The sequence below is a fragment of the Typopeltis vanoorti genome, chromosome 10 (genome assembly GCF_054136105.1).
Source record: "Typopeltis vanoorti isolate ZY-2024b chromosome 10, IOZ_Tvanoo_1.0, whole genome shotgun sequence".
NCBI lineage: Eukaryota > Metazoa > Arthropoda > Arachnida > Uropygi > Thelyphonidae > Typopeltis > Typopeltis vanoorti.
Window position 1 is genome coordinate 93,803,730 of NC_143558.1, and position 14,928 is coordinate 93,818,657.

At 35.6% G+C, this 14,928-nt stretch overlaps 1 protein-coding gene across 2 annotated transcripts in view; it reads right to left on the bottom strand.

Annotated features, from left to right (window-relative positions):
* Positions 1-14,928, bottom strand: part of CIA30 (complex I intermediate-associated protein 30) — a 95,319-nt gene that overhangs the window by 29,730 nt on the left and 50,661 nt on the right. The window lies entirely within an intron of this gene.

Consider the following 14,928-nt stretch of genomic DNA (forward strand, 5'->3'; position numbering starts at 1 on the left):
TTTGAATATGGCATGTCCAGTTGCCTTGATATTGCCTGCTCACTGCTGGACCCTTCTGCATTATTCATTCCGTGTTCTGTGGCAGCACTTGCAACTTCATCAACTTGTTGAGGAATAATCCATTTGCACCCTTGTCCTGGTCTCACTGCTAAAGATCTGCTATTTACAAATCTTAAAATAATTTTTCTAAGATTTGTTATTGTCACTGGACCTTTTCTCCTGTCTTTGAAATGCCAAAATTCTTGAAGGTGAGATCCATAGCACTTTAACGATGCAAATCCATTTCTGTCTTCCTTATATCCACCAACTCATCAGCAAAAACAGTAAGATTATGCAAACATCATGCACTTATAGCACCAACTGTCTCCTAGTGACAGAATTTTGTACTATTTTTTATCTTCTGTAAATAAAAACCCCATGTTCCAGAGTGGACTTACACCAAGTTTGGTTGAATTTTGTTACAGCGCTCTGAACACCTCTTTAATTATGGCCACCCTGTATATTATAACAAACCTCCATGAGGTCAAATAGTTACTGCAAAGTTTACTTAGCAAGCACCATTATCTATTATAGTGTGAACCTTAAACTCATTCAAACTCTTAGCATTCATTGCTAAGATACTGCCAGTACATACTGGCAGTAGATTATACCCTTTACCGCAACTTCCAAAGTGACATCTCTTTCTTATCCTCTCGTCTACTCTTTTCAGTATAATCTCCTTTGCATTAATCCAGTAAAATCCCCTCAGCTTCAATGTCTACAATAATTGCTTCCTTTTCTGCCTATCCACTAAACTCTGCAATTTATGTTTCTTCAACCTTCCTATATCCAGCATTTCATAAGCACTACTGGGATTCTGAGATGCTGTCTAATCACTCAGATGCAGACACTCTTCAGAGTCTCTATACTACAATCTGAACTAAATAAATGTAAGCACAAAAGTCCATGTGTCACCTGACCAATGCCTTATACAGCAGTACAACCATCCTCTTATCATTACTTATCAATGTGCGTGTAAACAAAGCAGCAATTTGCTAAGTAGCTTTTTTAACACTTGCAACATGCCTGATAAACTTTGCACCACTGCTGAACATCACTCCAGATCATGAATCTCATTAACTTCTTATATCTTTACCCTTTATCTGATGCCCATACAATCAACACCCAAAACATGCCGGCTCGGACGTCACCCAGATGAACAAGGTCCATGATACCAATCGAGCGATCGGGGTTGGATCGAAAAGTGGGATACCAAAAGGAAACAGAAACCGAAGCTAACAGAACTACTATCAGTAGGAACATGGAATGTGCGGATGCTTTGGATGTCAGGAACACTAGAACTACTTCACAAGGAAATGAAGAGATATCGGTGTGATATATATTAGGACTAGCAGAGATGTGATGGACATCATTAGGAGAGATAAATGGATGCAAAGTCATATGGTCAGGGCATGGCACCAGACACAAAGCAGGAGTTGGCTTCCTTCTTAACAAAAGAGCTAGAGAGGCACTGTTAAGATACAAACCAATAAATGAACGAATCATAGTAGCAAGATTTCAAGCAAAACCATTTAATATATCCAAATATAGTCCAGATATATACACTCAAATCTGACAGCACAGATGAGGATGTTGACCTATTTTACAAAGATCTGACAAAGACAATAGAAACAATACCAAATCAAGATGTACTAATTATTGAAGGAGATCGAAATGCCAAAGTCCAAATATATAATGATGGTTGGGAAAGCGTCAAGAGAAAATATGGTTTCGGAGAAAGAAATGAATGAGGTGAAAAAATGTTAGAATTTGCTGTGGAACACGAGATGATGATCTGTAACACAAGATTCCAACAAAAAGACTGTAGAAAATGGATGTGGTGATCAAATGATGGGAAAACCGAGAACATGACTGATATGATTACAATTAAAAGAAGATGGATAACATCAGTACAGCAGTGTCGAATTTTTCAAGGAGCGGATATAGACTCAGATCATAATTTAGTGATTGCAAACATCAAGTTGAAATTAAAAAGAAAATATAAACTCCATCATCAGAAACAAAGCGATACAGCAAGAATAAGTGAAGTAGAAATAGGAAGAAGGTACAGAACAGTGTTAGAAGAGAAACTTAAAAGTATGGACAAAGAAAACAATTTGAATCTGAGAGTGAAAGGAGTAATGAAGGCGATAGAAGATGCAGTTGAAGAAACAGTACCAGAAGAAGAGTAGATCAAGAAGAAGTGGATTAGACAAGAAACACTGAAGTTAGTACAGGAGAAAAAAATGCTGAAGATAAGAACGGATACATCATAAAAAATAGAGGAGCAATATAGAAGAAAGGTGTAATGAGGTGAAAAAAAGCAGTCAGAATGGATAAGATGAAATGGTTAGAAGCCCAATGCAATAATATAGAACAGCACTATGGAAAGCATAAAACTAGGGAGGTACAAAATTATTAGAACCAATAGAAGGTGGCAACCAAAACAGATCACAATTAAAGATTAAAAAGGCAAAGTATTGATGAGTAAAGATAAAATTGTACAGCAGTGGACAAGATACTGTAATGAGTTAAATGAAGAAAAACTAGATTTAGATAGAGTTGGGAAACTGACTGAAGAATTGAAGCAGATATACCACCATGTAATGAGTATTATATGGACATTTTAAGAGGAGAGGTAGAAAAAGCAATAAGACGGCTAAAACACAACAAGAGTCCTGGTTATGATAACATCACTGGAGAAATGATTAAATATGGTGGTGAAAGTATGATTACAGAAATGCACTGACTATGTAATATGGTATGGAAAGAAGGGAAAATGTCAGAGGAGTGGGTGAAATCGATATTAGTGACATTATACAAGAAAGGAAATAAGCTAGAATGTAAAAATTATAGAACACTTTTAAAGATGAATACAATTATATTTGAATTGAATTTCGCCTTCACAAGTTATCTTGGAAAGGTGGTGATGATGATGATGATGACATTGACGGAAAGATTGAGAGAACACAATTGGAAGCATACCTTGCAGACAAGCAAGCAGGATCCTAGGAAAGACAGAACTACAATTCATCAGATTTTAACAATGCAGTTAATAGTAGAGAAAGCTAGGAGAAAAAACAAAAACATATATATTTGTTTTGTTGATTTTCAGAAGACATTTGACAGTATCGACTAGAAAGTGAGATTAGCAGTGCTAGAACCCTATGGAATCAACAGAAAACTAATAGCTATATTAAAAGATGTTTATAAGAGCCTGTGTAGCTCAGTGGATGTGACATTTACACACCACGGCACTTGGCCGCACGAAGGAAGACTTGGTTTCGAGTCTAGTCGGCGACTAGAGGAAATTTTTCTAAGCCTTTTTTCGACCGGTTCCTGAGTTAGTCGATCTCTGGCATGGGCAAGCGGGTTTTTCCTCCCGGAAACTCGAGTTTTTCGTCCCGTAAACTCAAGAAAATCGACCGTAGAACCCACATTGTTTCAGACATTAAATAAATTGTCTTAGCGTTAGGGACCACGAGATGGCGGCACATTTGAGCCACCTCTCTTCACTGTGTACCACTTAATTAGTGATAGCCTTGGGCCATCTATCTCTGATTGGTACCAGTGGAGATTGAACTGCCCACTCAGTCTCCAAAAGTTAGATAGGGCTAAATGGCCTCGCCTACTCCCGTATACGGGAATAAAAAGGCGTTAGCTGGGTTTTTTTTTTTTTTTAAAAGATGTTTATAAGAATGCAGTTGCAGCAGTTAGAATAGGTGATGATTTGGGGAAATGGTTTAAAACAAGAAGAGGTACTAGACAGGGAAACCCAATATCACCAAGCATTTTCATCGTACATTTAAAAGAGCAATGGATAAAATGAAAGAAGATGCAAAAGGAATATCAGTGCATGGGATGATAATTAACAATCTGATATTTGCAGATGACATTGTTATTATCGAAGAAGGCGAAAGAGAACTACAAAGAAACTGTTAAATGAGGAAGAGAAAAGATTTGGACTTGTTATGAACTTGGAAAAAACAAAGACAATGGTATTTGGTGAGAAGAACAAAACAAAAGATATAAGTGGATGGAATTGATACAGAAAATGTATCAATTTACATATTTGGGAAGTAAAATGACATGATTTGAACTGTAAAAAAAAAGAAATAAAGACCAGGCTTGCAAAGGGAAGAACAAATCTGAAGGCCATGGATAACATCTGGAAAAGTAAAGTGATCATCCTGCAAACAAAATTAAGAGTACTGTACTGAAAACATGGGTAATAAATAAGGAATCAAGAAAAAGAATTTTGGCATTTGATACTTGTTACGGGACGATTTTAAGAATAGGATGGGTACAGAAATTCACAAATGAATAGCTCTATCGGAAGATACAACCAAAGGAGAATCCAATGCAGAAGATTATAAAACGGAAGCTGCAATTATTTGGACACATCTGCAGAATGAGTGAGGACTGGAAGATAAAGACATTCATGTTTGGTATAATGGATGGTGTGAACAGAAGAGGTAGACCATACAGAGAATGGATAGATGACATAAAGGACTGGTGTGGAATGGGTGTATGTACAAAAACTGTGACACTGTGCAATGGAAAGAAAGGTGGAAGAAGATAGTGAAGGATGCATCGGACACCAACAGGCAGTGAGCTCATGGTTCATGATGATCTTTACCAGTGGCAGCCCGTGAAGTTTAAAGTGGGGGTGCTGCCCATACAAAATAATTTAAAAAAAATTATTTTTTTCCTAATTAGTAACCAATTTATTAATAAATAAATCTGTAGATTTATTTATTAATAAATATTAATAAAATAAATCTACAGATTTATTTATTAATAAATTGGTTACTGATTAGGAAAAAAATAATTTTTTTAAAAATTATTTTGTATGGGCAGCACCCCCAATTTAAACTTCACGCCGCCACTGATCTTTACCCTCTAAATGCAACAACTTGCACTTTCTTAAAATAAAAACCATGCCCTATTTGTTTGACCAAGCTAAAGGTTTATTTACAATAAAATAAACATGAAATTAATGGATCTATAGCATCTGTGAGTATCATAAATCAAGCAACAACTGCTGGTGGTGGTTCTGTTTTTCAGTGCAACATTCAATTATTCCAATTTTCTGACCTAGCTCCAAGAGCCAAGTCCGAAAATTGGTCATACAGGTCACTGTAATTTTTGTTTCAGTGATTCAAAAGTTACAAGGTATTTGTAAATGATACAATCACACCTATACAAAATATAGACATAATATACAAAAGCAGACATAATGGCTAACTGAAAGTTCGATCTTTCTGTTTTGAAGTTTAACAGGATTTTCTGTCTTTTAAGTGTTTTACCCTTATTTCTGTACTGTTCATTCCCAAAGAAAGCAATAGAGTGTAACATAGTGCTGAAATGTTGATAGTGTAATTAGTAACTTTGATCAATAAAACATAATGGTGGTGAACAGGTCTTTAGAAGGCTTGTACAGGCAGCCAATGCTAAATAAGGTAAGAAATTTTAAAAAAGTGCAGCCTTTTCAACAAAATAAAAGTCAAAATATATTTTGACTATATATTTCTCTGTAATATATTTTTTGAATTTTTTTGATGTTGAAAGTTTATTTTTCACTTGGTTAGAATATAATAAATTTAGTACACTTGGATAAAGGATTAAACTAAATTTATTATATTTTTTGAATATATTTCTGTAATGCAGAGAAAATCATTCTAAAAGTATTACAAAATTAAGTAGTTTATCCATTCATGTAGAGCAAAGAGGATTCGGAGAAAAAAACAGTTGAGCATTACTAAAAGAGCATTATTTAAAGAGGGAATATGGCCTCAGCATCATAGAAAAGGAAGCATTTCCCTTCCACTCAGAGTTAATATTAGTTCTTAGAGTGACTGAAGTGGAAGATAATACAACCATAAAATATATATGAATTCACCAAACCATCAAGCAAGATACCTCTCAATAAGATAGTAGCAAATTAATTGAACTGCCCATTAAAAAGGCAACAAACAGGCTGTACTAAGCAAAGATTTAATTTTTCTTCAACACTGAGGAACATCCTAAAGTAATTATTGGCATGAATAATTATATATTATAAATGAAGAACTAAACTTCACAATTTGAGGAGTGAAGTAGGCAAATGAAATGACATTATGTGTAAGTTACTTTCAGGAAGTAGTCCTCTGATTATCCCTCACATAGAACTTAACCCCCACACACACACATACATCTGTGCATGCAAAAAAAAAAAAAAGATAATTGATTTTTAAACTCTGATAAGAACAGACAGATGCTCAACTGCAAATTAAAATATGTTTGAAATGACAATTGCAGTTCTTGACACCAAAATATGAATAAAAAATGTCTTCTGATTAGCTATACTAACACATTACAACCTAAAAGGCATATCTGAAACCAGTAAGCTGATCAACATACTTGCTTGGTCAGAATATAGAAATATACAGGTAACCCTCGTTTAACGCAGTCTAAAATTGTAGTAATCCTTGTTGAACACGGTACTTATACAACACGGATCCGATAAAAAAAAACGGTCTACAAATTGTAGTAACCCTTTATCTTTTCATGTGTTTTTCACTGTGCGATTTAAAAACCAAATTTTATCTTCGTTAAATTTGTGTCTGCCAGTATCCCGCATGTAATTATAAGTAGCGAATTTATATGAGGGGAAATACTCTTTAGCACGTTATGTTGGAGGTTTAATGGATTCTTTACAACACTCAAAAAGAATTAAAATAGAATTTAATACTTCCTATATTTCGTCCTAGTCACTAGGACATCTACGGGGATTACAAAGACAATTAATGTAACATGCACACAAAAACTTACAATACTGTAATTACTGTAATTAGTATTGTAAGTTTTTGTGTACATGTTACATTAATTGTCTTTGTAATCCCCGTAGATGTCCTAGTGACTAGGACGAAATATAGGAAGTATTAAATTCTATTTTAATTCTTTTTGAGTGTTGTAAAGAATCCATTACACCTCCAACATAATGTCCTCACAGCACTTAAGCCTCTACACAAGAACTCTTTAGCACGCATGTACCTCAATATACCGTATAAAACATTAATTGCTGAAAATTGTCCTCGTTTCTGCCAGGAAAGTGCATTAAAAATCATAAGTGTGTTCATCTCAAGCTGAGCACTTTATTTTCTGGTGAGTTACATGCAATATGTAATGCTTGCTTTTTTGTGTAAAAAATTATTTTTGTAATAATGGCCACAAACTGCAACGAGAGGGAAAAATCAAAATTGAAAACAAAATGAATTTCTCTCGAAGAAAAATATTCAAAATCTTGGATCGGCTGAAAAATGGAGAAAAAACCAGGAGTTTTTGCAGGGACTTTGAGTTTATAAACATTTATAGTGCAGACAGGTGTTCAATGCAGATGAATCTGGATTATATTGGAAAAAAGTGCAAAAACGCACCTATATTTCGAAAAATGGAAGATCAGCTCCTGGATTCAAAGTTTCCAAAGATAGAATTACTCTACTGTTTTGTAGTAATGCATCAGGTGATTACATGACAAAACCAGTGTTTATTAACCAATCCTCAAATCCTCGTGCTATGAAAGATTAAAATACGCACAATTTTATTTTACCTAAAACATTTATGCATTATGTGCAATGAAGTTTAAGTACAATTTGTAATTTTTATACTTTTATACTATGTATTTTTTTCATAGTATAAAAGTATATGTTTTCTTAACTTACATGAATTACCTGAATTAAATAAAAATATATTTTTTGTTGGATATGTCATTGTTGTTTATATAATTAAAAAAAAAAACGATTTTGGAACATAACCCTACTTTTTCTATGTGATCTGAGACTCGCATAACGCAATTTATAGAACGCAGCATTTCTGTGGAACCTAACATCTGCGTTATACGAGGGTTACCTGTAATTATAAATCAAGATATCTTATGGTTAAAAATCATAATTTTTCTAAGATTCATAAAACTAATGTCATGTCAATGAGGGATGAATTCTTCATCTTATGATGTCTCAAAATGTATAGAGAAGCTTCTACAAGGTCATTTAGGTAACACTGTCATGCAACTCATGGTACCATGTAGAAAAATTGCAAGATTACATTATCCACAATGATAACATACTGACTAGTCTTGACATCACAGTCCTATTTTTAATGTACCAGTGAAGGTCATCATAAAAATAGCCAAAGACTTTCCTGCAGAAGAAGAAGAGATCTGATGAATGTCCCTGTGCCATAATGTTTATGAACTAATAATAATATGGATAACTTACCTACAACAATGTGCATGATTAAATTGATATCTGTTCAGAAAAATTCACTTTTTTTTTTATTAAACTATACTCACTACAGACATGATATCTGTAATAATTTCAATGTACTTTATTTTGGGGAATTTGTACATATACAATACCTGTTCTTTGCTATATAAGACATCCACGCTAACTAACAGCAGTATGTCAGGCATTATTAATGTATATTTGCCATATAGTGGACACCTGTACAAATACAACAAGGAGATATATGGGAGACTGACAGCTGAACTCTGAACACATCAGTAACCAAGTAATGGGAGAAATACGAATGAGAAAAGACAAAAATAAAAATAGATACCAAAGAATTTTAATTTGAAAAGTTTGTATAAGCCTTTACAACTAGAATATTATTATTATTATTATTATTGTTCCGGGAAACTCCAAGGAGTCGACAGACTCATCGAGGGAGGCCCTAACATCATGTCAAGAACAACTATTCAACATTCACACAGTATCTATCATACCTTGCCTTGAACTCATTCATGGTCGTAGCACCCACAACAGACTCTGGAAGCTTATTCCACTCATTTACCACTCTCCAAGTAAAGAACCTAGCTCTAACACCCTTGTCAACCATGCTCTTGCCCAGCTTCCATGCATGGCCCCCTAGTCCTCCCACCACCAGTCATATTTTCAAAAATATCTTCTGGATCAATCTTATAAAAACCCCTCAGTAATTTGAATGTCTCAATCATATCACCCCTCCTTCGCCTATCATCCAATTTCTGCAACCCACAAATCTTCAACCTATTCTCATAAGGTTCATTCCACAGACCTGCTATCATCTTGGTCACTCGTCTCTGAACCCTCTCCACTTCCTCCCCATCGCGAAGAAACCCTGGTGCCCATAGCTGGGGACACAGAAGTCCAGATGGGGTCTTATCAAGGCTCGATACAGAGGAACAACAACTTGTTCGTCTCTGCATGTTAAAGTATTTTTCAGAAGCCAAGTGATTTGGTGAGCTGTTTTAGTTACTTTTGCAATGTGCCCCCTAAACTTCAACTCCCTATCCACCAACACTCCCAAATCCCTGGCCTCATCAATCTCCTGGAGTATGGTTCCACCAATGCGATATACTGCTGCTATTCTTTTCACCCCAAAGTGCATAACCTTACACTTTGCCACATTAAATTGACATCCATTTTTCCTAGCCCAGTCCTCCAAACTATCCAAATCATCCTGTAAAATTTTGACATCCTGTGTACTCATAATTGCTCTATCCAACTTTGCATCATCAGCAAACAAGTGAACACATCCTCTCAGATCCTTTCCAATATCATTGATGAACAAATTGAAAAGCAGTGGTCCAAGAACAGAGCCCTGTGGCACTCCACTAGTCACAAGACGTCTTTTAGACTCCACTCCTGAATAAACCACTCTTTGATATCTCTCCTTCAACCACCCTCTTATCCATCTCACCAACCCTATATCTATACCCATCTGCTCCAGTTTACTGATTAGGGTTCCATGTGGTATCCTATCAAAGAACTTGGCAAGGTCCAGTAGTATCACTGTAAACCCATTACCCTTATCCAGTTCAGCCGTCACTGTGTTATAAAACGTGAGCAAGTTACTGAGGCATGATCTACCCTTCACAAAACCATGTTGTCCCCCATACAATATCCCATTTTCATCTATCCAATCCTGTATTCTTTTCTTGACTAATTTCTCTAAGACCTTGGCAATGATTCCTGATATGCTAATCGGTCGGTAATTTACAACAGCAGTCTTGGAACCACCTTTATGCAATGGAACTATTTTCCCCTCTTTCCACCTGAACCCAGACCCGAGACTCAAATTAAACAAAATGGTCAAGGGTACTGACAATTCTTTAGCTGCTTCTCATACAACACGAGCTGGTATACCATCCAATCCCACAGATGTATTGACATTGAGGTTATGCAATAGACAACTCACCTCCACTTCATTAACCACAATTCCCGTATAATCTACTGGTTTATTCGTTTCTGCAATGTCACCACCTGGTTGATATACTTTTGCAAAGTGCTCACTCAGTAACTGAACTATCTCAACTGATTCAGTTACCTCCCTGCCATCGGCATTCTTTAAAATCATTCTGCCATGTACATTTTTCCTTTTACTTGCTACATACCTAAAAAACTTTAGGATTCTCTTTAGCCTGCATGGCCAATGTTCTTTCGTAATCCTTTTTTGCTTTTCTTACCACACTCGTTACCCTTCTGGCCTGCGCTTTATACCGTTCGTGTGCCTGCCGGTCACCTTTCTCCTTAAATTCCCTCCATAGTTGTTTCTTTTTTTGCAACTCAAGCTTAATGGTGTTACTCATCCATTTAATCCCTAGTTGATTTATTATTCGGACTCTAGGTATACAGTCAGCCATTGCTTCATGCAAACACTTCTTAACTACCTCCCATGCACTATCGATTTCTAGTCCTTGCAGTTGTACATGCCATGGCACTGAACCAATCAAACTCCTAAGCTTGTCATACTTACCAGCCCGATAATTCCACATGTACCCTGTCTTAATTGAAAATTCTACACCTTTAGCCACCTCCCAAGTCAAGACCCTATGATCATTCTCACCAAATGGTGGCAATGTGGTCATATTTGTTACAGCCAAATCCTCAGATGTAATTACTAGGTCAAGCACTCTCTGACCCCTAGTATTTTCCATTACATGCTGTCGCAGATAGTTATCCCTTAATAACTGCATAAAATCCAGTTCCTTCCTTCCGTGTATCCTCTCCTCACTCCAATCAATGCGACCATAGTTGAAATCTCCCATAATAATCACCCTCCTTCCACTCATTTCTTCTATTTGCTTGTGCATACTGTCACCACCATCTTTTCCATCACCTGGTCTATAGCAGCACCCAATTGTATATTTAGTTCTGCTAGCCACAATCTCACACCAAATGGCCTCAAATGTGCTCTTTTCTCTATCCTGCAATTCAACTTCTATTCTCCTTGGCTGCAGCTCATCAGGTATCATCAACAATACTCCTCCCCCCATTTTATTCTCCCTGTCATTCCTGAACACACTATACCCATCAAATTCAATCCCACTAGCTATATCATCTATAGTCAGCCATGTTTCACTAATACCAATAACCTGTGGTCTGGAAGTGCCAACCATGCCCAAAAACTCTTCCTTCTTGTTCCTAATACTCCTAGCATTAGTGTACATGAATTTAAGACCCCCATTAGCCTCAACCCTACCTTGATGCCTTATGTTAACTATCCCACTCTGATTTGTTGTCCTTATTTGCTTGGGCATATTATATTCATTCTTACATTCAACTGCCTCCCTAAGGACTGTATATCTTCTCACCCCCCCCTTAATAAATCTAGTTTACCTGAATTTGCACATCCACCACATTCAGCAACACTTTCTCAAGTCTTCTTACGCCGTAACCATTCAAATGCAAGCCATCCATCTTATATAGATCCTTTCGCCCATCGAACTCACTCCACACGTCCACAAATTCCACACCACTCGTCATACATAACCCATGCATAAAGTCATTCGCAATTATGGCCCTCCTTTTAAACATTTCACTGTCATACCGTAGCAAAAGACTAATCATTCTAACTCTCTTACTCTTTTCTTTTGCTACCTCAAACAATTCATTCAGGTCTTCTATCATTTCCATTTTGTCTCCTTTCAAATCATTCGTACCTGCCACAACAATCATTTCTTTCACCCATTCCTTTTGCTCTCTAATAGACTCAGTTACATCCTTTATGGTCGCAAGGTTGGTACGATTTTGTCAAATCCTCTACTATCACACCTCGTACTAACGAGTCTCCATACAGCACTCTATCCTTCATTTTGTTCATGTTCACACTCATACGTCTATTTTTCCTGTCATACTTTTTATTATTGGCTGGTTCATTCAGTCGACTTTTGCTCATACGCTCTAGCTGCTGTTTTGCCCTTTGTATCGCACCATTCAACAACGCGATCTCACTCATTGCGTCTATCTCATCTTTTTTTATTCTCAGTAAAACTATTAATACTATCATTCACACTCTCACAATTCTCTGGTACAACCTTGCCGTTTCTTGTCATATCCCTATTTTCTTCATTCTGAAATTTGACAAAAATATCACACTCACGATCCGAAATACTCTTCAATTTCTCATTCTCCCTACGTTTTCTACACACATTCACTCCTTTATTATCATCTAACCACACTCCGCAAAGCGTACATTTCACAGCTAGTACAATGAATCATCTCTTTTATACTACCGTTCTTTGATAAAGATGGCGAACCATCATTACTGGCAGCCATTTTCCTTTGTACTGGAGCCATACTTACTTGCAACGTATTTTTATCAAATTATAAATTATAACACACCAAAAACACACAAAAAGATGCACTAAGAGACGCAAGGCAAACTACACAATATCAAATAAATTTATCAACGATAACTGAAAATAATACTTATCTTACCTGGAGCTTTCACGAACACTACACACTATGAATCCCTCTAGTGGCGACAGCCCCAATAAAATATGTTATAAAGACACACAAAATACTCTAAAAACACGAAAATCGTTCTAATATACTATAAAACCAATTTTCTAAGGAAAAACACACACACAAAAAACACCAAAAATCACCAATTTTACACGAGCGCTAAATTACACCGACCACTCACCATATAACCTCGAACCCAAACAAATGCTATACGACCTAACATGGAAAGTCAGGCAACTCAAAATGCTGAGTACTTCGTTCATGTCTCTTCAAAATCAACGTCATGTATCCCCAATCATTTGTGCCGGCCTTTACTAAGGTAAATTCATCACTACTAAATATTTTGCAACAAAAACAGAACACTATCTAATTTGGTTGAATATACAAGCCATGTTCTATCCACTAATTCACCATTTACTGTTTTTTGTTGGAAATATATTTTGCTAAATGATCGCCCAACAAGGTCTTTCGGATAATGTTTAATGTTAGCTCGTGCTGGCCTTTCAGTACTATCTTTTCAATTTGAAAATTCTTTAAGTTTTCTGGCCAATCCGCTATGTTTTCAAGATCAGAACTGCTAGTCATCTCCACATCACTCATTTCTACATCACTATTTGAACATTCTCTTTCAAACACTACGTCGATTGAGTTCCCATCATCCTGTTTAGTTGCACTTGTACCAGTATTTGATTCAATCTTAACACAAGTTTCAGCTCTAGGCCTCACAATGGTTACAATTCCACCATCATGCTTAAGCTCACTTGTGTCCATTGGTTCAATAGTGTGAACAGAATTATTCTTGTCTTGCCCATCTTGCAGAAAACTATGCAGCGTTCTTTGATTCCTTAATTGATCTATCAGCCTCTTTTCTCGATTTTGTTTATTCTGCCAACCAGACAATTTTCTCTTTTGATCCATATTTTGGGCGAAGTGGATTTCCTGGGTTTTTTGGAAAATTTAAAAATGGGTACAAAAATTAGAAAATGATAAAATTATGAAAAATGCAAAAAATATTTTTATTAAAATAACAAATTTGAAAATAAAGATAAAATTACTGTCTTTTAAAAATTTAAGAACGAAAAATATTGATTGGTATTAGATGTTATATTGGTATTTTATTAAAATCTTTATTGTTTATTAAATATTAAACAATGGGAAAACCTCCGAGAGCTTTACCCAAGCACTATTTTTGAGGTTCTATAAGGAAGATAAGTCCCTTGAAATACTGCTTTGGCAAAATTCTGGGAGGTTCTCACAAATATTTATCCTATATTTTCTATTAATTCATAATTTTAAAAATTTTTAAATTCTTCTAATGAAAACATCAACCCTAAGGGTTGGACCTTTAACTCATATTTGAAAATTTCGTTAATGTTTTCATAACTGTTTGCAAAAGTCATAATTTTCTTCTTTTCCTTCTTCATATAACAACTATTAAATCCATACAACAACTGCTAAATTTACTTTATTTAATTTTAATTACACTTCTAATATTCTTTCATTCCAGTATGTATAATGAGTTATTTGTACTTTAATTGATTTATGGATCCAAATCATTACGCCAGTGCCATTATGACATAGTACAACATTTATAGTATCATAACTTCTTTTTAACAAACTGCTTTTAATATAATTATAAAAATATATAAGCCTATTTAAGAATGCACATGAAGACATTTTATGATGTAAGACATGAAAACTAAGCATGGAGTTTTAGGAAGGACACGGCCTACAAACATCCTTCCATCCTATTAACAATATATCTACTTATCTAGGCTCAGATCAAATAAACTTCTGCCTTTAGTCCACCCTGGAGTGCATTAAATTCTTTCCTAGTGTGGATTATTGTATTTTAACCAAAGAGATAGATCTGCAGCCATGCATTGTTATGAACAATTAAACTACAATTAGTTCGATCAGCCAGAACAATCAGGACTTTTGCAGAGCAGGTTATCACCACTAGACAGTGGTGGTGGTGGTGGGGGGGTGGATAAAATAAAATAAGGTTCTCTATAAAAGTAATTTCTTGGAACATTTAAAAAAGAAAGTTATGAGACCTTGCTACATTAACCAAATCTAAATACAAACAATGAACATAAATTATCCCACTCATGGGAAATAG